The 26865-nt window shown below is 46.6% G+C and overlaps 1 protein-coding gene across 3 annotated transcripts in view; it reads right to left on the bottom strand.

The window, feature by feature from the left end:
• The window catches only part of CYTH1 (cytohesin 1), a 53759-nt gene that overhangs the window by 26048 nt on the left and 846 nt on the right, over window positions 1-26865 (bottom strand). The window lies entirely within an intron of this gene.

Here is a 26865-nt window from a genome sequence, read left to right as displayed (position 1 = left end):
TTCGTTGCTGCACGCAGGCTTTCTCTAGTTGTGGCGAGCGGGGGCTACTCTTGGTTGTGGTGTGCGGGCTTCTCATTGCGGTGGCTTCTCTCGTTGCGGAGCACGGGCTCTAGGTGCACGGGCTTCAGTAGCTGTGGCACACAGCCTCAGTAGTTGTGGCTCACGGGTTTAGTTGCTCCGCGGCATGTGGGATCTTCCCGGACCAGGGCTCAAACCCCTGTCCCCTGCATTGGCAGGCGGATTCCCAACCACTGCACCACCAGGAAAGTCCCTAGAAAAGTGTCTTTTAAACTTCTCCAAGACCCACAATTAAGAAAAGCATTCGATTTCATGACCCAATCTCCCCCATACACAACAGTATCAAAAATAATACCCTTGGGGCTTCCCCGGTGGTCCAATGGTTAAGACTCCATGCTTCCACTGCAGGGGACATGCGTTTGATCCCTGATTGGGAAACTAAGATCCCACATGCCGCATAGTGCAGCCAAAAAAAGAAAACAAAAACAAACCCCTCACCACGTGAAATCCATTGACATTTTCTACTGTTTCACTCTTAGTTTTCCTAACAGTGGCTGTGGCCCACGAAACTGATTTCGTAGCCTAATGAACGCACTGAGTCCTGTAGTTTGAAATACACTCCTAATTCACTAGAGGTTGGAAGACAGAGCCATCTAGAGATTCCAACAGACCACCTACACCCAGCCCAGGCCTTCCAAGTGCGGCCTCAACTGTGTCTCTGTGAACTCAGGGGTGAGCATTCCAACAGCTACTTCAGGAGAAAGTTAACTAACAACAGATCAGTTCTAGTTAGAGCAAAAACCACTCTAAGAAACAACACAAACTCTACTGATTCATACCCCATTCTAGAGAAAAGCACGCCTAAAGGAGTTCATTCTGCTTCTCCTGGACTTCACAAACCAGAAAAATTTCTAGTCCATGAAGATGAGAAGTTCCCTTTAAGAAACTAATTTCCTGAGCTTCTAACATAACATGGTTTTGCAAATTTGAGGCAATAGTTCATTTCTTTAATAGCTATTCCATGGGGGAATGAATAACCAGGCTTTGACTCTGAACCACAGAGAAGGCTTGATCAGATCACTAAGGAGTCTCGCCCCAATCAGAGGCAAGACTACGGTCCTCATAACAAGGCTGATGAAAAACAGAACCATGATGTGAAAAATTTGTATCTCAAGACTGCTGGATACCCTGAGAAGCCAATTTCTATTGTTCCAAACTGGAAACTCTCAGTGGTGGCTTCCTTTTCAGAATCTAAGCACCCAGCCATTCTGGGTTAGCCTGCGCACAAGACAGTTTTTCTGGAAGGTCACAATCTAGTTTCTGCAGTAGAAGTCCAAAATGTGCCTGCGGTCCTCCACCTTCTGAGATGCTGCTTTAGAGAGAGTAAAGGAATACAAAAAGGTACAATCCTGCAATACCACAGAGTACGGGGAGAGGGGCCATCGGCAAAAGAGGCTTCAACGAATTTCCAGGGCAAAGAAGGCAGAGCGCCAACATCTCCCTCTGAAAAGCAGACTCCACTAGGGCAGGGACCCTGCATGCCTGACACTGCCATGTTCGCAGCACCCAGCACAGCGCCTGGCACCCAAAGGTTCTGAATATATATTTGTCCCCAGACAAAAACAAAGGAGCTGGACCGACACGCAGAGAGCAAGCATGGGAGACGGTGCCCAGGGCGGAGCCTCGATTCCTGTATTTGGGAGGCCTGGTACTGCCCCGTGGGGAGCAGACTTACGCCCCAGGCCCATCCCCACACGTGGAGCCCCCACTCAGCCCATCCACCGTATCATTCTTCCGCACAGAGATGGCTGAGCCTCGGCCCGAACGGGAACCAGCAGGGCAGGGAGCAGATAAGCTACCCTGGAGCAGACAGAGACACTTAAGGGAACAGAAGAAAACTCTGAAAGAACAGGAAACTATGAAAAGGAGACAATTACAGAAAAAGAATAAGCTCTTGGAAATTAAACATATTTTGCCCCTCTAGCCTCTCCCAAAATAAAAAAAGTCAATAAAAGGATAAAAGATGAAGTTGAGGCACTCCTACAGAATAAAGTGCAAAGGAAAAGAGTTGAAAAAAGAAGCAAAACAAAATATAAGCAAGAAGTCAGTCCATTCAGTATAATAAAGTTTTTTTAACCTCAGAGAAGTCCTCAGAGTAAAGTTCAGAAGTTGAAGGATTAAAGACGATCCTAAAACCTCGATGAGGAGTAAAGAGGGGAACCAGACCACCCACAAAACAAGAATCGGGCTGGAGCAACAGAGATCCCGTAAGACAGTGGAAGGGGCTTTCAAAGTTCTAAACAAAAACGATTCTGACCCGACACGCACGCACGCTCACAGCGTGGAGAGGATCCGATCAGAACAAGAGGCCAATGGGCTGCAAGAAGACCGTCCTCAGGAAGAGTGGACGAGAGAATGAATGGGAAAGAGCTGGAGTGTTTACGATGGGAGAAGGCATCACTGGGTCTCTTTCTCAACAGAAGAACAAGGTAGCTAGAAACAGGAAAAACAAAGGCTAGAGGGAATCAGGGTTCAAGCCACATGCCAATGGGAGGCAAGAAAGGAGGCATCGACCTTGGTGCTGGGGAGAGCTCCCAGGAGGGCGCACACTCCTGTCGCGGGGCGGGTGCTGGTTGGGAGCACGTGGCACAGAGGCCACTTCAGGTTCCAGGACAAAAGCTGTATGTAATCAGCTGTGAGCATGCTGAAATGGGGGAAGAGCTGACGGAGGTGTGAGGGCCCGAGAGGGGCAGGAGCACACGAAGGGCAAGCGGCGTCCCCGCACCTCCTCTTACAAAGGAGCAGGAGGCACGCGTGAAAGATCACAGACAGAAATCAAGGTTGTGAATGTGTGTATGAAAGTCTCAAAGATGAAAATTAAGTGACCAGACATTTGTGAAAACTATCAAAAATGGACAGGGAGAGAGTGAAGGAAAGAATGCTGCAAGTGAAGGAAATCAGGAGATAATCTTTGACTTTGATAAAATAATCAGCAGGAAGAGACTATTCATACAAACCTGGCAGCATCTACCAGAAGATCAAAAACAAGAAAAAGTTCATTACGAGTGGTTGCTTCTGGGTAGGGGGTCTGGGAATGGAGAGAGATGGGGCACATGAGCTCCTGAATACTTGCTTAAAAAAATACAGTTAAGTACTACTGCCATTTTTTAAATGAAAAATAAAAATGTTAGTCTATGGTCACTAGAAAAAGACAGGCCTTCTATTGGGCTGGCCAAAAAGTTCGTTCGGATTTTGCCGTAACATCTTATGGAACATCAATATGTCCTGGTGGTCAGATGGAAGATACTTCTAGCCAACGTGCAGTTAGAACCGGCAAGACATTTATCCACATTTACTCTGAAGTTGTCTCCTGCCATAAACCACGTGATTTCTAAATTGCTTCTCCATTCCACACTTAGTACCCTTAAATCACAGCACCGCTTCCCTTTTGGTTCAACAAATCACCTAAGAACTTAACCACACACACAAAAAAGAAGCAGATTTAGATCTCATTTTTCTAGTGGAATTTTGCTGAGGTGAGGAAAAAAAATCCAGCATTTTAACAAATGTATTTTCCTCTGCTTAAACTTATCAATGCAACACCAAATTTTCAACTCAAGCCCTCATTCTCATGTTGCCCATGAGGAAAAAAAAAAATTCCACAGACAAAATGCTTAATTTCATTTAACAGCATGAAGAATCAAAAGCGTGGCTGGAGAGCCAGAGGAGGAAGTGATCCCTAGGATCCTAGCTGGCGTCTCAAGGACCCTGGAAGGCTGCCACCAGGACACGACAGGAACAGCTGGCACTCAGAAACCACCACATCTACTCGGCACCCCGAGTTTCTGAGAAAGCAGCGTGGGCCCCTGGGAAAGGCATCTGTCTACCCACGCCCTGGCTCTCCTGCGTAGCCATTAGGGTTAAACTGTAAAAGATCTGATGGGCCAGATGGCAGAGCAACAAACAACTCCTCCCCCCCCCCCACCTCGACTGCCACGTGCTGCAGCCACGCTTCTGTGCCAGGAAGGCAGCTAAACCCTCTTCTCCTGAAAAGAATGGCAACTAGGGAGGCAGCGGCCTGCGCATAAAGGACACGGGGCAGAGGGCCTGGAGGCCTTGGGAATTCATGCCTGCAAAGGTTAATTTCAATACAAGGTGCCCTGCTTCCAGCACGGGGACCAGTCCAGTAGCAGCCCCTCACCATTCCCTTGCAGGGCTCCAATTTAATGAAGGGGATTAAAGAGCCTACAACAACAAGGGACCATTGTGCTCGGCTGTGAATAGAAAAGCCACACAAGGGGACCTTCTATTTATTTCTTTATTTAAATGTTGCTCTGCGGATTTAACCGGCAGAAACCCAGAGCAGCACTGAGCTCCATCCAGCGCATACAAAGGAGGCTCTCTTAAAGGGACAGCGCCCTCCTTCTGGGCTGGGGGCGGGTAGATATGTACATGCGGCATCGCTAGGTCCAGCTTCTCCCTCTCCAGCGGTCACAGTCACGGGCAGGTGCCCAGAGACCTGCCATGAAGTCCAACTGAAAAGGCAGATCTTCTGACAGCAGTTTCTGCTCAACAGGAATACAGGCGGCTGCCAGCCAAAAGGGACCACGTTGTCTGTCCTTCGTCCCCAGGGGTGACATATATCAAAGTGTTGGAGGTGCACGTTAGGGCCCAGACACCGCTCCCTGAGGTCCTCCAGCTATACCAGGTCCCTCTGCCTAGCTTTAAAATACATCATTTGCCTTATTTTTTCCACCATAATCATCAACCATCATCCTTCTTATGTATAGCCCTTGCCTTTCGGTGGATAAGAAGGCTCTAAATTTAAACCAGCACAGCAGGGAAACATTTTAAAAGGTGAGGGCAAGAGTCCATAAGGCCCTCCCTTTTCCCCACGTGTGGAGAAAGGAGACAGACAGGTCTGGTCTCCATGCAGCCCAGGAGGGCGTCGGTGTGCAGAAGCTCTTCCAGGCCTCCGGAGCCTGCGCCGGCCAGGGTGCCCTGCTAAGCAAGGCCAGACCCTTTCCAGGCTGGAGTTTCATGAAACTGAAAACACACACAGCCTCAGAAACCACCTGCCCACCTGGAGCCACAGCAGCCTGGTAAAGTAAAGCACTGGGCCTTCCTGTACCCTCTCCAGAAACTGTTACCAGCTCCAGAGGGAACGTGAGCTATTTACAAACAGCTTTTGGGTTCAAGAGTGCAAATCTGGGAAGCTGCCCACGGAGTGAAGGCGGTGTGCCTCCAAAGACAAAGATCAAAAGGCCTGCGTACAGAACTCACGGTGTGGTGAGTGCCGGTCATACCACCAGGCACTTTCTGAATCAGCCTGTGCAGATCCTCCGGTCAGATCACTCACTCCGCCCCACCCTGGGGTAAGTCACCTTGGTCTCCCAAGAGATCCCAGCGCCTTCCAATGTGAAAAAACCCAAAAGACTAGAAAGAACTCAGGCTTTGGTGACATACAAACAGCCAGCAGACTTTCACAAAACTCTCAATTCTATGCTGACGTTAGAAATACATGAGGTCAGATCTTCATGATGGGGATAAGAAAACAACCAAAATTCACAGGGTCCTTAAGCAAAGGCAACATAGAGATGAGTGAAACAGAAAGCTACAATGACTAAGGGGCTTCGCTGACAGCCTCACACTTAGAGACAGACCTCAGGGTAGTTGTCAAGACCAGAAGGCACAGGAGGACGTAGCAAAGGGATGTGACCGAAATCTGAAACGTGTAGACACATATACGGCCAACAGTCTGCTGACATGACCACCTCACACCTTTACAGAAAGTCTCCCGACTTTGGGAAACAATTCCTTTTCCCTCCAACTAAGTCAAAACTACAGCAACCCTCTGTATAATTTAATACCGTATTATTCTGCCTTGAAAAGGAAGGAAATTCTGACACGTGCTAGACCATGAAAGAACCCGGAAGACATTATGCTAAGTGAAATAAGCCAGCCACAAAAGGACCAATACTGTACGATTCCACTTACATGAGGTCCCTAGAGAAGCCAAATTTACAGGAACAGAAAGTGGAATGGTGGGTGTCTGGGGCTGGGGGAGGGGAGAATGGGGAGCCAGTGTTTAACGGGGACAGAGTTTCAGTTTTGCAAAAATTCTGGAGCGGGATAGAGGTGATGGTTGTCAACAAGGTAAATGAACTTAATGCTACTGAACCGTTCACTTAAAATGGTAAATTTTATGTTACATATATTTTACCATAATTAAAAACAAATGAAACAAAATTTTAATAGCAATATCCTGACTTCCCGATTTCTGCTTACCTTAGTCCCTTTCCCAAGAAGCTATGATTTGACTTTTGTGTAAAGCACTGGAAGAGAAGTGTCTCACCACCAATTTACAGCCTAAGTGATTCTAAAAGAAAGAATTAAATTGGCACGTGGCTAGCATAACTGACATTCAACACAGGAGGTGAGAGGTGCCTTCTAGGAAATTGCCAAGGTGAATATTTACTCTTCTACCTTAAATTCTTTCCACACAAAGACCACCCAGTCTCCCACCTAGAAGTAAGTATATTAAAGATTTTATTACCATAGTCTGCATCTTTAAGGAAAACTTTGTTCCTATCTCAGTCTTTGAGACGTCTCATCTAACCGCTAACCTAACAACTCAGGCCCCCTTAACTGAGATGAGACACTGCCCAGGGATTGGGGGGCGGGGGGAGGGACACCTGTGTGGGGCTTCACTGCCTAGTTGCTCTGTGACCTGGAGAAAACCACCACCTCTCCCTGCCCTGGTTTCCTTAAGCAGGAATGGGCATGTCAGCATCCTTGTCCTTCCCAATGAGAGGGTGTATAATAAACAGCTCCATAAACTGTCTCATGAAGGCAGGGTATTTTATCATCTTACCTGACACAGAGAAGGGAATCAACACATTTTATCTAATAAATCCTAGAACTCAAAGACCAGTTTGCATAACCTTATGATTCAACCAGCTAACCAAAGGGAAAATGAAGTCAAATTTCAAGGTAGTAAAATAAACAGTCATAAAATTTTATCCTAAAAGTTTGGTTTAGAAAAATAAAGCTAACATCTGCTTTCAAGAAAAGCTGAACACTAGAAAATAATCATTTTAAGAAGCTCAAGCTTTTCTAAAACCTAGCAGTGGTACTATGTGATCCAGCTGGACTTCTGCAGCAGTTTCTCTCCAGCACTCATACTTGCGATCTCTGTCTCCAAGGCTGTTTTTGAAAGGGTCACAGAGACTGCAAGCAGAGCTGGAGCCAGCTCGGCAAGGAGAGCCATGTTCTACCTCTGGCTCCTTGAGACATCGCGGAGCCCTCCTGCTCTCAGGGAGAGCCTGGGAGCTCCCATCCTAGCAGCCGAACGGAGCACCGGCGCCCCTCTCCTCCCTCCCCACACCAGCTGCCATCTCTGGCACTGCACAGCTGGGCCACCACATCCCTTCCCTCCAAAAGAGAGGCTCGGTGAGGGCGTGAAGAGCTGAAGAAGTCAGTTCGCTCTCACTTTACCCGCCTTCCTAAAACCTATGTGTACGCTGGCCCTTTGTAAAACCCTGAATACTTCTGCAGGTTGAAACATTGCCCACCCCCGCTTGGCTGACAGCTGGAACAGACCCCTGGCACCAAAACAAACGTGGGACTCCAGCTTCTCTTCTATGTGTATTTTTGGAAAGAGGGCTACCATACCTGGGGAAGGTTCCAAAGTTCTTAATGAGTAAAATAAAAACTCCTAGGGTGGGTTGAGAGGGGGATCTCCCCGGATTTGCCCCTCTGCTTTCTGCTGGCCTATTTCTAACCTTACCAGAGCAGGGCCACAGAAATCGGTTATTAGCTTGTTCCTCAATCTCAGGCCTAGAAGAAACCACACCGAAGGCTTAAACCTCTATTTGAAGAAGCTACTGGAAAAACCCTAGGAGGAGAGAGCAGAATGCGAAACCACAAGACAGACATGCAGAGAAGCAGCCGCTGCACACATCACGCTGCTGCCTGCTCCTGGGTGGGAGAGGCCGGCAGCGGGCGGCGGCGCATAATAATAACAGAGGGATCCGTGCTCTACAGGAAGCTGCACACGATGGGCTCACACGAGCCACCCACCCGGCCACTTACCCGGGGCGAGTCCCCTCTCCGGCAGCCCCAGGATCCCGGCAGCCCCAGGGCGGCGACGTCAAAGCCCGGGCAGCTGGCAGCTCTCAGCTTCAGAGGCCATGGTGGCCCGGCACCAAGACCCCCCAGTCCCAGGCCCCCGGCTGCCCACACAGCGCCGGGCGGAGGCAGCGATGGAGCCCGCACAGAACGTGCGTCCGCACAGCCAGGGCAGAGGCGGCGGCCGCGGACACAAAAGCTGAGCGGAAACCCGGGTGGAGAGGGAACCGATGCTGGTGGGGAAGGCAGGCGTGGACGGAGACGTCGCCGGGCTGACACTTGGAGCGTGTGCTCCGTCCTCCAGGCTTATTTCCATGAATGCGATGACAGTGCCCCGCCCACCACGCCCCCACTCGCGGCCTCGGAGGGGGGACGCGCCAAGAGCCTTTGCTCACAGGCTGCAGCGGCTTTTTTCTCCCCCTTGGAAGCAAAAAGCTGATGGTGGCTTCCCAGGCAGGATGTTAACCCTTACTTACGGTACCCTCTCCCTTCCTGAGTGGACAAACAAGACGGCAGGCTCCAGAGGGCAGGCTGTTCTGTTGCCCTCCGCGCAAGGCCACCTCCTTCTGCCGAGGACTGTGTCAGCAGGCAGGGGTGCTGACCACGCTGCTCCAACACAATCCCCCTCCTGTCCTCTGAGGCCCTAGGCCCCCTGTCTCCACGTGGCACGCTCCAGCCTTTTTACTAAAAAGGACCTGCCTCCCACTCAGGCCACGTGCTAGCCGCTCTCTCCACACACGGGCCATAGGTGTTTCCGCACCAGAGGCTGCAACATAGCGTTCCAGTATATTGTGGTTAGGGTGAGTGAGGCAGGTGGGTCCAGGGACGATACTGTAAGATGGCTGGTGACAAGAAACGTCGCTACAGCCTGAGAGGAGTGGCTCTCAAACTCCAGAGGCGCGAGGATCACCAAGGGCACCATCAGACACACAGATCTGGGACCTCAGGCTGAGGCTCGGGTTCCAGAGGCTCAGGCCCCCATGTTAAGCCAGAACACAGGGTGACTGGAAGCCTTGTCTGCAGACCCCTCTGGGAAGCACTGCCTTTGACTAATAAGGGAAGAGACATAAGGATTTTAAAACAAGTGCCAAATAAACAAGGAGAAAAAAGAGAAAATAAACCACTACACTAGATGAGGTTCTCCGATCTCGGCACTATTGACATTACGGGGATCATTCTGTGTCGAGGGCATCCTGGTGCCTTAGAGCACATTTAACTGCACCCTGGCCTCCACCCACTGGATGCCAGTAACACCCCATCCTATCCCCCAGATAGGACATCCCCAAACGTCTCCAGACATTGCCAAATCCCCTGCAGGGCAAAAGTGTCCTGCTTAAGAACCACTGGTCCAGGCACACAACAGGAGGAAAAAAACTTAAAAATCCCACACCCTTCCCTGCGTTCCAGTCCTCTGCCCTTAGGAAACTGCTGATAGGAGGCATCCTCCCCCACTACACTAACGTGGGACTCATACTCTGAGGTTTCCTCATCACCAAGAGGGTCACCAGACTTAACCAAACACTTGGGCTTTGCAGCCTAGCCTGTCTTTAAAGAAACAGCCACAATATGAACAATTTTATTTTTGTGTCGAAATGGCAGTTCTCATCTAAAAGAATCATACCAAATCTACGAGAAATAAACCCTAAAATTATTTATGAAATCTTTGCTTTAAGCTGCAAAAGGAGGCAAGTTTTCAGCAAACACGTGGACTGAGAGTCCCTATCTGACACTCAGTCTGGTGAGCTGCCCATCCCTCACCCGGCCCCAGGGAGAGTCCATCCTCCCTGGTCCACCAGAGCACCTCGTTCCCAACCTGTTTCTGTTTCCTTCTCACTGTTTAGAGGCTCATCCTGGCCAGCCATCAAGAGCCACCTCTTACGGGGAGAACTCCCTCAGTTCACATAAATGAACCCTCACTTAAAGGCCTTCTTCATACCATTTCCTTTGAACAATGTTTGTATCATGCAGTTTACCACCTGGCTGGACACTGTCCGGTTCCCAGGGGGTTATCTGTCCATGAAATTAAGCTCTTGCCTTCCAGTAAAATACCATAAATATTCTCACAGCACTCTGCACAGTCCTAAGGGCTATGTCGCTCTTTGTGAGCTAACATCAAAATATGCACAGACACACTCCAGGGATTTAAAGGTCCCAGCAGGCAGGTCCTGACCTATCACTTTCTGTGCACAACTCGGTCATAAGGCACAGGCTCACCGTGGCTCACCCTTAACTCACCAGCTACAATTCAGCAACAGAGGATCCACCACTGGGCTTGACTTGTAGCGTGTAAACCAGCAAAGGCCTCAGCTGAAGCCAGGCCAGACTGGCTGGCAGCAAAGCCTGCACCATGATCAATTCTTGGCACAAAGAGTATGATCCAAGGAAGCAAGGAGACAAGAAGTGAGAGTGAAAAGCTACCGACAGGAAGTCTGCAGTGTGGCCTGCCTCTTCTCTGAAGACAGATCTCAATAAACGGCCCCACAATCAAGTTTATGAAATCACAGCGATGATCAGAGAAAAAGACTGTTCACCGGCTAGTAATCTCAGGAAATCTACCAACAGAGAAAATAAAAGCTTTAAAAAATTACTTTCTCAGACTTGTAATCTAACTATCTTTGGGGAAAACATGGTTACCACCCATAAACCAGGTACCCTATTAGTAACACCAGCAAATGCCCCGCAAGCCCGCGCGCTTACTGTGCCAGGAGCAAGTCACCAAGAAAACAAGGAAGATCTGAGCACGGCAGAAAGACCCCTGCGGGGAAAAGCTGTCCTCAGTATGTGCATCAGTTTCTAAAACTACTGTTGACCTTACCAGCAAGAGTTTCACAGGAGTGCAACAGATAAAACGATATTAAAGTTCATATGGAAAATGTATGTATGAATAGCCTAGAAAACTCTGAAGAGGAAGAAGGGTAATGTGAGGGGAGCCTCTGCCAGAGATTAAAGCGTTGAGACATCAAAAATTTGAAATTTCAGCACTAGAGAAGGAAAACAGCAGAAAAGAAACTCAAGAAATACTGAAACACACAGGTGGCACTTCAAGTCATAAAATCTCATAAAGAAAATATTTTTAAAAGATACAAAAATATAAAGAAAAATAGGATTATTCAGCCAATGGGGGGGGCAATTAGCCAGCTACCCATTTGAGGGAAAACTAAGCTGAATGTCTACCTCATTTATATCAGAATAAATTCTAGCTGAATCAAAGATTTTAATGTAAAAAAAAACCCACAAAAATTCTAGAATAAAGCATGGATTAATATGGTCATAATCTCAGAGAGTCTGTTCAGTTTGCTACAATAAAATGTAAATCTTCAGAATGGAAAATAAAGTCCTATGAGCTAAAAGGTAAACAACCAGGACAACAAATGTGCAAAATATATGACAGAGGATTAACTTCTTTTCACAAGGAGAGCAGCGTACAGAGCAGTAAGACAAAGGTGGACACAACCAGCGAAAGACATAAAAAGCAGACCCAGAAAGAGAAACACAATGGCCAGACATGAAGGACGCTTAAACTCTCAAGTTAAAGCATGAACACCACACCGCTTCCGGTGAGTCTGGCAGAAATGAGAGCGTCCGCCAAGGGCGCGGGAGTACACAGGCGGCCCAGGCTCTGCTGGGGAGTGTAAACGGCGCGAGCTTTCTGCAGTACTTTTCCATTCAGCAATTCCGTTTAAGAACTTATCCAATGGACGTACTCCCAAAAGTGCAAAAATGAAAACTACTTACACACGATTTGGTCATGAAAAAGAACGAGCTGACTGGTAGACGCCAGCACAGAAAGATCTCCCAGACACTGTGCCATGAGAAGGAACAGGACACCATGCGCGTGGCACCGATGCTGGTAAACGCAAGATCTGAGAAGGACGCACTTTGAAACTGTCAACAGGGACCCTGTTCAGAGATGAGGAGTGTGGACAGGGAGCACGCAGAGGCGGTGACGCCGCATTTTATACCTTTCTGTGTATCTGGATCCACAAATGAGGCAAAATTGTATATTGAAATTTCTATTCAGAGAAAATATGGAAATGTCACCAGCCACTTACCCCAAAACATTTGCTCAGATTAATGACTAATTATTCCTTTAGTGGAAGGAACATACTTGAGTCCTGTTATAATGCGTGTGAAATCCCTGAGGCAACTATACCATCACGCCACGCTGTCTACTTGGGATTCCAACATATTTCTATGAATCAGAATCCTGAATGCTTAACAGAAGAGACTTGAGATGCAGAAACAGCCACTGACTTAGAAAAGAAATGTATTGCATTTTTCTAGGTCAGAAGTTAAGCTTTCGGGGCTTCCCTGGTGGCGCAGGGAGGCCCGCATACCACAAAAAAAAAAAAAAAAAAAAAAAAAGAGAAAAAAGAAGTTAAGCTTTCATGATTTCTCCATAGGGTAAGGAAGGAAGAACATACAAAAGTCAGGAAATTATCTTCATAAGAAGGGAAGGAGCGGCGGGGCAAGTCCTGACCGTGAGCAGAGCTGAGGGCAGCAGGACTGACTTCTGTCCCCGTTTTCACTGGTGTGTCACACCCAGCACGGGCTCAGAAGGAGGACACGTGGGTCCCAAGAGCAGCGCGTCTCAGCAGTGCTGCCCAACGCCAGCCCCGGCGAGTTCCATGTCCCCCCTCAGGAGCCGCGGACCCACAAGCCTGTGGCCCCTCTGCATCTAGTGACTGTCCCAGCTGCAAAATGAACCCATCTGAATCCCCATGAGTGGAAGCTCTTCACAAGGTAACAGAAGAAGACAGCAGCAGTTACAAGAGTCTTTTTCTAAAAAGGAAATCTCAGCTGGGCTGCAACAAACAGAAAGAGGAGCAGAGACAAGAACAATGTAAATTCAGTAAAGGTGCCTTTGGAAGGCTGTCAAAATGCAAGGGAAAAGTGAGAAATGGATATTATAAAAAGCTTCCAGGACGTCTACCCCTCCACGTTTAACGTAACCAGCAGCAAACCCTATGTAGGTCCTGTGCTGCCAGCCACCACCCCCCCCACAAACATATTCAGCGAATCTTCCAGAGCCACAGGAAGGGCTGCACCACAAGTTCCTGACGCCTCCTGTCCAGATCTACCGCACCTGCCTTGTCCTCGTCTCCACTGCCCACTGGCAGCCTGGGGGCTCCTAAGGCCCCAGACCTGTGTCCTGCCAGGACCCACACTCCCTGCCTCTTCTTTCCACAATGCTGGCTCCTCAGACAACTCCACCTGCTGCCCTCCACACCCCACCTGCCTCCTGGACGCTGGGTCCTGACCACTGGCAGCCAGCCCTATGCACTTATGTTCCACACCAAAGAGAACTTGGGAGGCTGCAGAAAGCCTCAGATGATGGATAAAGGTCCGCTCTTTTCAGAGCAGAACCCGAGCCCCGTTTCTGTTCAGTCTTTCATCAAGAAAAAAGGGCAGTCCTGACCCTCTGTTCAACGCTGCGGTCACTCACGCTGGTGTGGTCCACGGACAGCCTATGAAATCCAGACCAGAGCGAGTCCCCTTCAAAACTGGTCCCAGCAGATGGTGATGCGGGTCTGCTGAGACGTGTGCTTTGTACGGTGCCAAGCGCTCTAGCTTAAAAATAAAGATGTAACCATTTTTGATTTTGCAAAATACAAACTCAACCCCTAAGGAAGGGAGCGAGGAGTATCTACAGATGTTCACTTACAGCACCTCTGATTTTCTGTTTAATACTCGCTTCGACCTCAGCAACTTGCCCAACATGAGGCTGGCACAATGACAAGGAACGCATTTAGAGGACGGGATGAGGGGTAAGTTACCATCAGAGAGAGTAGTCTAGACGCAACCTGAAAATCCAATGTCCTAAGGGAGAGGCACTCTATTTAATTCCATTCTATTCAGCATGTTTTCCTATAAATAACACTATCCTATACTCACATAGTATCCATGGCTTAAAATCTTTTTTCATTTCCATTTTTATTTGAACCTGACAGCAAAGTCCGACTATGAACTCTGCATTTCCTGACAATGAACTATGCACTGTTACCTCCAGTTCAGAGGTAAGACTCAGCGAGTATAAATAATCCACAAACAGACCAAGCCCAATTCAAACTCACTGGCTGAGCCCTCAGCTCTTGATCTTCTCTCACGGGAATAATAAAAGCCACATCAGCTCAGCGTTTACTGTGCATCTGCATACGCCCAGCCTGTGCTCGGAGCTGGGATTTAAAGAGCTCCAGCCCATGCCCTGCACAGAAGGGAGAGGCCAGAGGGGTAGGTGTGCAAGCCTGTGGTGGTAGCACATGCTGCCACGGCGGCCACGCCTGTCCAGGGCTCAGAGGGCACCAGGGACCAAGCAGCTTCAGAGCAGTCAAGCCTCTGAGCCAGGAGTTGAGAACAAATTAGTTCCCCAAATGGAGAAGCAGAGACAGCGTGGATGCACATACCCAGTGAGGGGAGGAGGCCGGGGAGTAGCTGGGTTCCTGGGGACAGTGAGCACACCTTGGGTCAGGGCCCAGGGCACCCGGCAGAGAGCCTGGGCTATGCAGGTGAAGGCCTCGTGCCACACACACCAAGGAGCTGGGATTCCATCCCAAAGAGAAGGTTCAAAGGCAAACCAAGGAGGACCAAACACTCAAAAGGTAAGATTAAACGGCTAAAAAATAGCCTCTGGCAGTTAAGAAAACAGTGCTCAGTTCAGTACAATGGTTAAGTCTCGCATGCACCTGCATAACTGTCCCTGGTTAGTCCTCACTCACACACACCTGCATAACTGGAGTAGAAATTGATGAGCATAAGTACCAAGTAAGGACAGAGGCAAAGCCACATCTGTAACTGAAGGACTGTGGATTAGACACTCGTGCAGCAGGTAGGATCTGACTTCTTTAGACATTTTCTTTTTTTTTAATAAATTTAGTTAGTTAGTTAGTTATGGCTGCGTTGGGTCTTCGTTGCTGCGCGCGGGCTACTCTTCGCTGCGGTGCACGGGCTTCTCATTGCAGTGGCTTCTCTTGCTGCGGAGCACGGGCTCTAGGCGCGCGGGTTTCAGTAGCTGTGGATCGCAGGCTCTAGAGCGCAGGCTCAGTAGTCGTGGTGCACAGGCCTAGTTGCCCCACGGCATGTGGGATCTTCCCGGACCAGGGCTCGAACCCGTGTCCCCTGCACTGGCAGGCAGATTCTTAACGACTGCGCCACCAGGGAAGCCCCTTTAGAGACATTTTTAAAAACTTCATTCCCGTGTGGGGCAGCTCTTTGGGTAACAATTTAATCAGTGCAACTGCGTGAGAAGCACACGCTGACACGTAACCATCCCTCCCCGGGATGCTTGGGGACCTGCCCGGGAAAGTCCATTTGCTCCCTTCACTTTCACATCTGCCTGATGCCATTTCTGCATCTCACCTCAATACGTAGGGGAATCTATCTTAGCAACACTGCCCTCCCTAATGTCCCAAATAGACAACAAGATGAAACATTCCCAGGCAGGTTGAGGGAAATGGAGAACCACCCATTCTTGAAGGCGACTTTTTCAAAGCAAAGTTGCACATTAATCCTACCACTAAAATCTGATCTCTAAAAGCCCTGGCCCTACTCCCACCCCTGAACTAAGGGCACACACACTGAGCAGTGTATGTTGAATGTTCAAGCCTCTAGGATGGCTAGAGGCTGACGACATGGGACCCCTTGATTTTGACTTTGAAGCGACTGTTAGCACCCCCTCGGTGGGTCTGAAGCCAGGCTATCCAGCAGGAGCAGCAGTAAGTAAGAGGGTAGAACTGGCTCAGTAAGCAGTGGTCACCACCTGCCCAGGCCAGGCCGGCGCACCCCTACAAACCCAGTGTCATCCGCCAATGTCCTCTTCCACTTTCACGAGGCTCCCCTTTTGAACGAGAGACCTTGGCTACCGTGGACTCACCTTTCAGATACAAAACCTCCCATGGGGGCGGTTCAGCCCTGACCTAGAACTGCCTCCTTATCGTCCCCTCTTCACATGCCAAGTGTCATTATCAACACCAAACGCCCTCTCTCCCAAAGGCTTTCACACACGGTACAGCTTTCCAAACCACCCTGTGAATATGGTCCAAGATACTCTGTCTGACATAGAGGTAAAACTTGAAAATGTACTTTATAGTGAACCAGATAAGGAAAAGCATAAAAAGGACCCCCAAAGTTTATTATCACTTTCACAAAATCCATTTTGAAAAACAGCCTAATATTTATTTCTGACTTGTTCATATCATTCAGTACCAGCTACAAACCAGTATACATTCTGCTTTTTGTCTTATGGCATTAAAACATGGCCATCTGATGAAAGCATCACAACAAAACATACACACATGCACACACAAAACTTAACCTCAGAACGTTTGAGAGCCCTGACCTAGGGTGCTTTAAGCCAGTTCTTCTGCAAAAGCTTTTGGGATTTATAATCCACAAAATTTATCACCCTTTTACTCATAGCTTCACTGTTTACAGTGTGGGTGTGGAGAAGATGAAGGAAGTTCCCCAGACCTGACAAGGCTTCAAACAGTCTTTACCTAATACCAAAAGAGGAAGATCAAATAACTATGGATATTCTCTTTGTTACATTTTTATTTAATAAAAATGGTTATTATTCATCTTGAACCTCACTGATACTTTCAACCTGGTCTCTAACATCTTTCCTTTTTAGTGTCACACTCACTCTGGGTATCCACGCAACTGCCAGAGCTTCTAAGACTGCTGCTCAGATTCAGGAAATCAGACACCATCACCAAGTAGGAGGGCACATGCCACCAAGACGCACCCAGGGGGATCTTCAAAGAAAAGTAAAGAGTGGGGGTGGGGGCTGGGGGACGTCTTCAATTTAAAAACACAGAATCTCTCTGGCTTGCGCTGTCTCTCTCTCTCTCTCTCTCTCTCTCTCTCTCTCTCTCTCTCTCTCTCTCACACACACACACACATACGCACGCACGCACACACAGAGACAAGAGCCTCTCAACTGGTACTCCTTCTCAAGAGGCAGTAAAACTGTCGTCACAGAATTTCACATGTCAATCAAAAGAGCTACTTAAACCCCACCCCATATACCCAAGCCAGGACTGGGACTCACCATCCTCTTCCTTGGTTTTAAGGACCATCTTTTCTGTCACAGTAGGACCCTGAAGGTTGCTGGGTTTTGTTCTTCAAAGGAGAACTCAGAGCAAAGACTCCCTGGAAGGCAGGGCAGGGTGGGGCAGGAATACCTGTGAGCTGTCCAGCCACCGGGACAGCTCAGAGCTGCTTCCTGGACTGACAGGGAACTCGCTGGCCGCACTCCTGGACCAATCAGCCTCCAGCCACAGAAGCGTCACTCCCAGTTCACCGCCACCACCCAGTTCCTGAAGTCAAGCTCAAGTAGCTTCCTAGAAGTTAACCACCTCCTCCCTGGAAGCAGTCTGAGGCTGGAGTCCAACGAGTAACAGTGGCACTTCTGGTCTCAGATTCACCCAGAGCAGCAGACAGAGCTGGCGTTTCTCTCTTCACTTCCCAAGTACCTTCTTAGAATGGAATCACTTAAAAACCCCTGGCTGTCTCACATGAGATAACAGCGCATTTCCCAAGAGCATGACTAAGAGATCGTAATCATTACAGTATGTTGTGAGCTCACAGGATAAAAGTAGAGGGAAGATTTTAGAGGTCAAAAAAAAAAAATCTAAGGGAATTATTCCCAATATATGTTCAATTTCATCCCCATTCTATGTTCTAATATACTGCACCAAACTGTTCTCTTCTCTTACTATACTCATGACACGTTTATTATTGAAATTAGATTATAGTAGTGGCGGGGGGGGCGGTCACCCAGGGATAACCACTGATGACATTTCAGTATATATTCTTTACATTTTTCCAGATTTTTGTTTTATGTATTATATTCTCATTCTCTTTTACATGTAAAATTTAACTATATATACATCTCTTTATATCTCTATATCTCTCGTATCTGTCATAGTTAACATGTATAACCACATATATTATACAATATATGAGATATATTTATCCTTAAGATATACTTACCTCAAGAAATAAGTATACAGACAGTCCCCGACTTACAATGGTTGACTTTTTTTTGCCACACCTTGCAGCATGCAGGATCTTAGTTCCCCGACCAGGGATCAAACCCATGCCCCCTGCAGTGGAAGCACGGAGCCCTAACCACTGGACAACCAGGGAAGTCCCACAATGGTTGACTTATGATTTTTCGACTTTATGATGGTGTGAAAGCGACACGCATTCAGCAGAAACCATACTTTGAACGTTGCTCTTTGCCGGGCTAGCGGTATGCAGTCCGATCCTCTCCCGTGATGCTGGGCGGCAGCAGAGAGCACAGCCCCCAGTCAGCCCATGACCACAAGGGTGAACAACCGATACACTTACAACCATCCTGGACCCAGACAACCGTTCTGTTTCTCAGTGTCAATACAGTATTCAAGCCATTACATGAGAAAATCAACACTTTATTACAAAATAGTCTCTGTGTTAGATGACTTTGCCCCACTGCAGGGGGGCAAAACACACTGTGTGTGTTCCGAGCACACACACGCAGCTTAGGCTGCGCTAAGTTATGATGTTCCGTTTAGGTGTATTAAATGCATTTTTGACCTACAACATTTTCAACTTATGATGGGTTTATCAGGATGTAACCTGAAAGAAAGCTTCCATGAATATTCACGTAACGTTCTGGGAAAAGTGTTTTTCTCAGCACAATACCCACATCAGTCACAATCCCAAGGAGACAGAGACGCACTCAGAGTGGGAGTCTGGAGAGAAGAGAGGGACTGTCTATAAAAGTGAGGGTGGAGTGTGGGGAGACCACAGGGAGAGACGCAGCAGCAGCGCCAGCGAGAGGGGGTGGCCCTGACCCAGGCCAGGCCTGCTGGGCAGCGGAGTAGAGAGGCCGCTGGCAGGACCGCAGGTAAAGGGTTCAGCCAACCTCAGCTCCCTGGCGGGGAGAAGACACCTTGACCTCACTGTCCCCTGGCCAGCCAGTCTCCTACACAATCCAACAGGGCCAGAGGACCAGGGAGAGCATAGAGAGTGGAGCTGTGAGGGCACAACACAAAGCACAAGGCCCCAGGAGCCGGCCCTGAGGAATTCAATGGCCTGACATCTGCCCACCAAGTCTCAGCCCCGTAATCACCACAGTTTCAAGACCCTCTTCCTGGGACCTTGTGCCTCTCCAGGCTAGTCTCTCACCACCGTGCCTGGTTTGTTTCTCTAAGCAAAGGATGCACACATCATATAAAAAGCAAATAGTACCTAAGGCTTAAAACAGAAAACCACGGCTTCCTGCCCAGCTCCCCACACCCAGCCCCGAATCATGCTTCACAGACGTAGGTCTCTCGACTATTTCTTCTGCTCAGCACCTCCCTGTTTTGAAATAACTAGTTACACTACATGTTCTCGAGTTTTCACCTCTAGACGTCAACTGCCCACCATGGAAGATGAAGACTCGCCTTTTACCCCCACCCCCCTCCCAGGTGCGCACACACATACACACGCCCACTCGGTATAATTACACCAACATTTCTGGTTAAATCAGTATTTAATATTCCCATAAACACCGCTCACAACTCAGCTATATAATGTACTATGATTAAAATAACCAGAGGATGGACTAAGTGTCCTTTGTTTCTGTTTGCTCGTGCCAAACTCTCTACCAAGCTATGCAACTGTCAAGATGGTCAAACGCGCCGAGCGGTCTGTTTTCCGAGATGGCCTCCAGAAACCTCCACACTCCTTCTCAGCCTGGCCTTGTGGCTCTTGAGGCCCGCGTTCGTGGCACCACCCTGAGCACTCCCCCGGACATGTCCCACCGCTGGACCTGAGTCTCTGATTCCACGGTTTTCTTCTTTCTTGGATTACTTGCTCATTCTGATGGAGCACATTCTCTAACAACTAACAGAGAGAGGCTGTGGAGGGGTGGGTTTTCATCGTCGTTGTTGTGAATTTTGCATGTCTCTTCTCTCACACCTGACAGTCTGGCTGGGTGTGGCATTCTAAGCGAAGTCATGTTTCCTCAGCATAGTGGAGGCATCCACTCACTGTTTCCTCTTCCTGTATTGCTGGTAGTGATGGTACCATTCTGAGTCCCAATATTTTGTATGTGACCTTTTTCCCCTCTCAGGAAGCTTTTAGGACCTTATCTCTACACTCAGTATTGTGAAATTTCATACGTTATGTTAGCCACCAGATAGAACCTATGTCTGAAGTCTTATACTCTTTAATAAATTCCTGTCCTTTTTTTTTTTTTTCCCAGTTCTTGTTTTTTGGAATTTCTATTAGTTAGACACTGGACCTCCATTGTGAATCCTTTAACTATTCTTATCTTTTCACTCCTACTTTTCCTCTCCTTTTTGAGCTGCTTTCTAGGAAATATTGCTGCAATGGCCTGAATGTTTGTGTCCCACCCGCCCCAACTCATATGTTGAAACCCTAATGTGATGGTGTTTGGAGGTGGAGCCTCTGGGAGGTGATTAGGTCATGAGGGTGAAGCCACCTTGATGGGATAAGTGCCCTTATAAGAAGAGTCCAGAGAGTTAACTAGCTCTCTCTTTCTGCCATGTGAGGACACAGCGAGAAGATAGCCCTCTATAAACCAGGAAGAGGGCCCTCACCAAGAACCCAACCAGGCCAGCACTGAGATCTTAGACTTTCAGCCTCCACAACTGTGAGAAATAAACATTTGTTGTTTAAGCCACCCAGCCTGTGGTACTTTGTTACAGCAGCCTGAACTAAGACGATTCTCTGCTTTATCTTCCAACCTTTCTATTGAATGTTCTATTTTTGCTATTTTTAATTTGCAAGAACTCACTCTTAATCTCTGAATATTCCTTTTTGATAGGATCCTGTTCTTGTTTCAGTAATATAATTTCTGAGACTCTTAAGTATATAGTTATTTTTATATATAAATTTAGTTATCTTATTTATTTTTGGCTGCATTGCGTCTTTGTTGCTCCACATGGGCTTTCTCTAGTTGTGGCGAGCGGGGCTACTCTTCGTTGCGGTGAAGAAACCCCCAAAACAGACAAGTAAAACCTGCTGGGACTGTGATTTGCAGTGGCAAATCTACATTGAATCTGTAGATCCTCTGGGAAAACTGACATCTGAGTGTGCTGGGTCCTGAGTGCACTTTCTCTCTCCATGGATTTAGGTCCTCTTTCAAGTCTTTCAATAAAATTTTAGAATTTTTTTTCCATTAAACTCTTGCACATTGTTGATAGATTTATCGCCAGGTATTTAATTACTGTTGGTTGCTAATCTATTGGAATGCATTTGTGCTTTATATGTTGACTTTGTAAACAGCAGCCTTGTCAACCTCTGTGAATGATTCTAACAATTTATCTTTAGGTTTTTTTTACCTTTTCTATACGGACAGTCAATCCACCTGTGAGATAATCGTTTCCTTTTTTTCCTCTTTACAATCCTTGTGCCGTTTTTCTTGCCCCATTTCCCTGGCTAGAGCGTTCGGGCCCAATTCTCCTGGGGCTCCGTGGCTGAGAAAGATTGGGCTAGAAAACCCTGCAGCACAGCACCAGTGAAGTTGCTGAGCATGGACACCCTTCATTTCTTCGTCATCTTAAAGGAAAAGCTTTCTACGTTCCTCCACAGAATATAACATTTACTATAAGTTGTAAATACCTTTTATCATGTTAGAAAAAGATTCCTTCTCTTTCTAGTTTGTCAAGAGATATTTTTTCAGTTATGGGTGGCTGTTCAGTTCTTTTAGCAATTTTCTTGCAGGTACACATGTGATATTGTTCCAAGAATATACAACCAAGTCATGAACTAGTCTAGCCCTGCACTGTCACGTGTGGTAACCACTACTGAGTTCTTCAAGTATGTTCTAAGTGTAACACACACCCTGGATTTTGAAACCTTAGCACCAAAAAAATGCCAAGTATCTTAATTATTATATTGATTATATGTTGAAATGATAATGTTTTAGATATATTGGGTTAAATAAAATATATTATTAAGGTTATTTTTATCATTTATCTTTTAGCTGTTCAATGTGGCTACTAGAAAATTTTAAATTACGTATTTGGCCCACACTATGTTTTTTTGGACAGCATTGGCTAGACACACCAATGTGTGCGTGCAAATTTAGTCTATAATAATAGCTAAATGTATTGTGTCTACTAGGTGTCTGCATTGTTTTAAGCAATTTTACAATAACCCTACTAAGTGGGAAAATTTTCTCCATTTCCTAGATGAAAAAACTAAAGGACATGGAGAGAGTAAGCAAATAGCTAGTGAGCCGTGGAGCCAGGACTATAACCCAAGCAGCTGACTCCTGGGCTTGCGCTTTTAGTCACTACCCTTGTACTGATCATGCGGTATTTTAGGTCAGCAGGGAAAGGATGTGCTCTTCGATAAATGGTGATGACAACTGACTATCTATTCAGAAAAAATTTAGATTCCCTTTGACATTCTATACTTAAAAAAGCAAACAAAAAACCTCCAGATGGATTATAGGTCAAAGTGTATCTTATATATGTATATGCACTTTGACCTATAATCCATCTGGAGGTTTTTTGTTTTGTTTCTTTAAGTATAGAATGACAAATATAAGTATGTAAATATAAAAAGTATGTATTACATATACCTATATATGTACATATAGGTACATATGTACATTTTTAAGTGAATTTTTTCTAATTTTATTGCAAAGGAACATTACTTCCTAAGCAGGTCACAAAAACCTAGAAGTCGTAAAAGAAAAAACAATTGACCAACTTGACTTCATATGAATGAACTTAATATATAAATATATTATTTATATTCTATTTTGTATGACAAAAGCTCTCATAAAAAAGGTAAGACTGGCAGTATAGTTGGAGAAAATATTTGCAACACTTACAAGCAAAGGATTACTATCCAAAATATATGAAGAGTACCTACAAACCAATAAAAAGACAAACAACAGTAGCAAAATAGGACAAAGGATATGAACAATTCAGAGAAGAAAGACAGACAGCCAATAACCCTAATAAACAGGGCAGTATAAATTACAATAGCCAGTAGACTACCGGAGTGTTAAAGAGCATCGGTGAGGTTGTGGGGAAGGGGACATTCTCATAGTGTGCGGTGGGGAGCAGTTGGTGCCAAGTTTCAGAAGGCAGTTTGGTAATGTCTGTCCCAGTTAAACATGTTTATACAGTACGCCCCTATGCCCAGATCTTGGTTTCTAAATACCAATCCCCATTAAAAGGAACCTGTGATCCTTGGGGAAATGGTTGATTCCAGGGCTGGGTAGGGAAAAACACAAAATGAGCCTGCCTGGAAAATCTTGTGATGGCAGGAAGTGAGGAAGTGCTCAGAGAATGATGGGGACAGGTTGAAAGACACAGGAGCCAACTTGAGGAAGCACCCAGCCATTGACACGAAAATTGCGGGGTGAGAAAGGATGGCGAGGAACAGATATCCGCATCACCCCAGAGCATCTCCCAACAAGATTCTTAGGAATCACAAAAGGACAGACAGCCACAGAAACTTACAGAAACCTGGTGGACTCATCTTTACTAGATGTTCAAGGTTAACATCACTAGTAAAAGGATTCATCACCATCATGGACGCTGACAGAATACACTAAGAACACAACCTCATTCTTGCCAAAAATGCACAACCTCAATTGAATCAGGAGAAAACTGAAGGCAAATCCAAATTGGGGAACATTCTACAAAATAATCGAGAAGTCCTCTGTGAAGTGTCAAGGTCGTGACACACAGGACTGGGAACTGTCGTGGTCAGAACTAATTGCGGTGGGGTCTTCTGAATTAGATCCTGGACCAGAAGAAAAGGACCTTAGTGAGAAAACTGGTGAGGTTCCAGCAGGATTGCCAGATTGCTTATCAGTATTGTATTGGTGTTAATTCGCTGGTTTTAATAACTGTACTGTGGTATGTAAGATAGTAACCTTAGGGGAAGTTGGGTAGAGGGCATATGGCAACTCCATGTTTTTGCAATTTTTCTGCAGCACGTGGGCTCAGTAGTTGTGGCTCTCGGGCTCTAGAGCGCAGGCTCAGTAGTTGTGGCGCACGGGCTTAGTTGCTCTGCAGCATGTGGCATCTTCCCGGACCAGGGCTCGAAACCGTGTCCCCTGCATTGGCAGGTGGATTCTTAACCACTGCGCCACCAGGGAAGTCCCAAGTATACAGTTTATAAGGTTTTCTTCCATATCTTCCATGACCTGTTTCCTCTAATTTCTTCTGTTTGCTTTGTTCTGTTGTTAATGTTCGGGGATTTTCCTTAAATGTCTAGTAAACAGAGGCTGTTTCTTTACATTTAAGAGAGAGGCACTGACAACCCGATTAAAAGCTCTGTGTAGTAGCTGTGACCTATTGAGTGGTGGGTGTCTTTGTAAAATGCTAAAGCAATAACATGTGGATACCCCACATGTCGGACTCTGTAGGTTCTTTTTTCTTGGGCAATGACCTAAAGAAGTGATCTCCAACCTCCTACCTGAGCTATGTGGGCTATAAACCTGGCCAGCAGCATCTGGGAAGCTAGGCAGAGGAGAAAGGGTAAGGAGCTCATAAGTAAGTACACAGACTTTCACTCGGTTTCCTTACAGGCTCATCTTCATGTTTTAGCAAGGGGGAAGAGAAATCGCCTTGCTACAGGAGATGGAAGAGAACTGGAAGTCTTAACTGCCTGCCATGACTTCCAACCCACCCTCCAGTTTCTAGCCTCACTCTGTATCTCTATTCTCAGAGGCCCATGGTGCCTTGAAGTCTTTCTGAGATTTGGAGATAAACTGTTTCGCTTCCTGATGGCCTCCTTCTCTGCAGCTTAGATCTTTCCTGATAAGCTGCCAATAGGAGAGTGGCTTAGAGCATGCAATCATGGGAGTGTCCTCAAACCCCCAGAAGTGCATCTGTAAGCTGGGGTGGAAAGTGACAAAGACCTCAACCTTCTGCAGACAGAAATCCAGTCACCTGGAAATACTGCAAAACTCTTTTAAAGGCTACTTCTACTTCCTGGATTACCTGAAAAACATGGATTTGTACTGTTTTTCCTCACAGACAAAAACAGCATCAAATCAGTACTGCACAAAAAAGCCTTGAGAACAAAAGAAATACCATGTGTGTGTCGCAGAGAATTCAAATGAAAAATTCCTGGACATGCACTTACCTTGCACCTGATCACATCTGCCAGTACATACATCGTGAGGCAGAAATTTTGGCAGTTTTATCATCAAAAGTAAAAATCAATTAGATACTTTTTTTTAAAAAAGCCCAAACCATGCCCTTTTAGCCTTTATTTTATGTATACAATCTGAATTTCAATTTTTTCCAAAAAGAGTCATTACCTTTTGCAAGAAAAAAATGAGAAAGGTGCAATTCTTCACAAAATCTGGTCTTATTTTCTGTGTGAAGAAAATCCATTATCAATGCCATAAAACTGAAAAAACATGTGGTTTTGAGTTTCTGTGCATTTTTTCCTTGAGAAGGGGGTCGACACATCACCAGACGCTCAGAGAGGACCCTCGCGTTGAGGAATCTGCACCTGGACCCAGCCCTCTAAGAGTGGGTAAGGGCAGCGCCATCCCTAGAAGCCGGGTAAATAAATGATTACCCACTTCCTGGCGATGATGGAACGATGCCCCGAAGGACTCACACCTGCCGTCATGGTCACAATCGGAAACGTGCTGTGTGCGCTTCAGGAAACATGAATTTGACATATGGCGATAAACAGAAACATCTCCCTCCACAAGGACAGGGGAGCAACAGTGCGACTCACAAATGAGAAGAAGTGTACACTAAACTCGATGCTGATGAACATCCAACTACACCTGTAAGCAGCTGCTGCAATTTTAAATGCCGTGTAAGATAAAGTCAAAATTCCTGCATGTGGTCAATTCAATCTGTGCTGCCCTCTGCTGGCTACATGAGAAGATTGTTAAAAGGTTTACAATTGGCCATTTTTGCAAATAAATTACCTTTTGAATGTATACAGAAGAAGAAAGTCATGTTCTACCTAGTATACAGGCCATGAGCTGGTGATATTCAGCAGTTCTCATTTTCGGAAGGGTTTTTTGTTATATGAAAACTGGTTTGCTCTTTGTCTATACACTGTGACTAATTTATGGGAATGGGTGATAGCCAATGGGAATTTATGTTACATGGGCAGACACAGACAACAAACAATGTACACAATAAATAATAAATTAACTAGCACGCTAGAAAGTGGCAAGTGCTATGTGGAAAAGAAGGAATCAGGGGTGCGTGCGTGGGGGCGGTTATTAAAGTATTAAACGTGGTGGTCAGAACAGGCATCACAGAGGTGAAAGCTGAACCTCAGTGACTCCCCCCAACCCAAAACAAAAACACCATACACAGGCTTCTCTTGTCCCAAATCCTGTGGTGTGTGAAATGCATTTATATTCTCCTCTGAACCTCCTACTTCCTGTTCCACACCATGTGGACTGATGAAATTAAACAGGCACCCTCTGCAAGATTGGATTCCCAAGGCCATTTCCCCGTGAACAGACCTGAGCTCCGGGACCCAGAGCGACTGTGGCGGCTGAACCTCCCACTTCCTGTGTCCATTTAGGAGAAAGTCTCATCACCTGGTAACCTGAGGGTCTCTTACTTTCAACCCGAAAGCACCTAATAACCTCAGGATACCTGCCCCCCATGTTCTAGCTGCTGCTCACACACACAGTATTCATTATTTGAAAACTGTAAGTGCTTAGTACTCTGCATTCACTCAAAAAACACTTGGGTCTCTACTGTGTGT

The sequence above is a fragment of the Physeter macrocephalus genome, chromosome 14 (genome assembly GCF_002837175.3).
Source record: "Physeter macrocephalus isolate SW-GA chromosome 14, ASM283717v5, whole genome shotgun sequence".
Classification (NCBI taxonomy): Eukaryota; Metazoa; Chordata; class Mammalia; order Artiodactyla; family Physeteridae; genus Physeter; species Physeter macrocephalus.
This window is presented reverse-complemented; position numbering and strand designations above follow the sequence as displayed.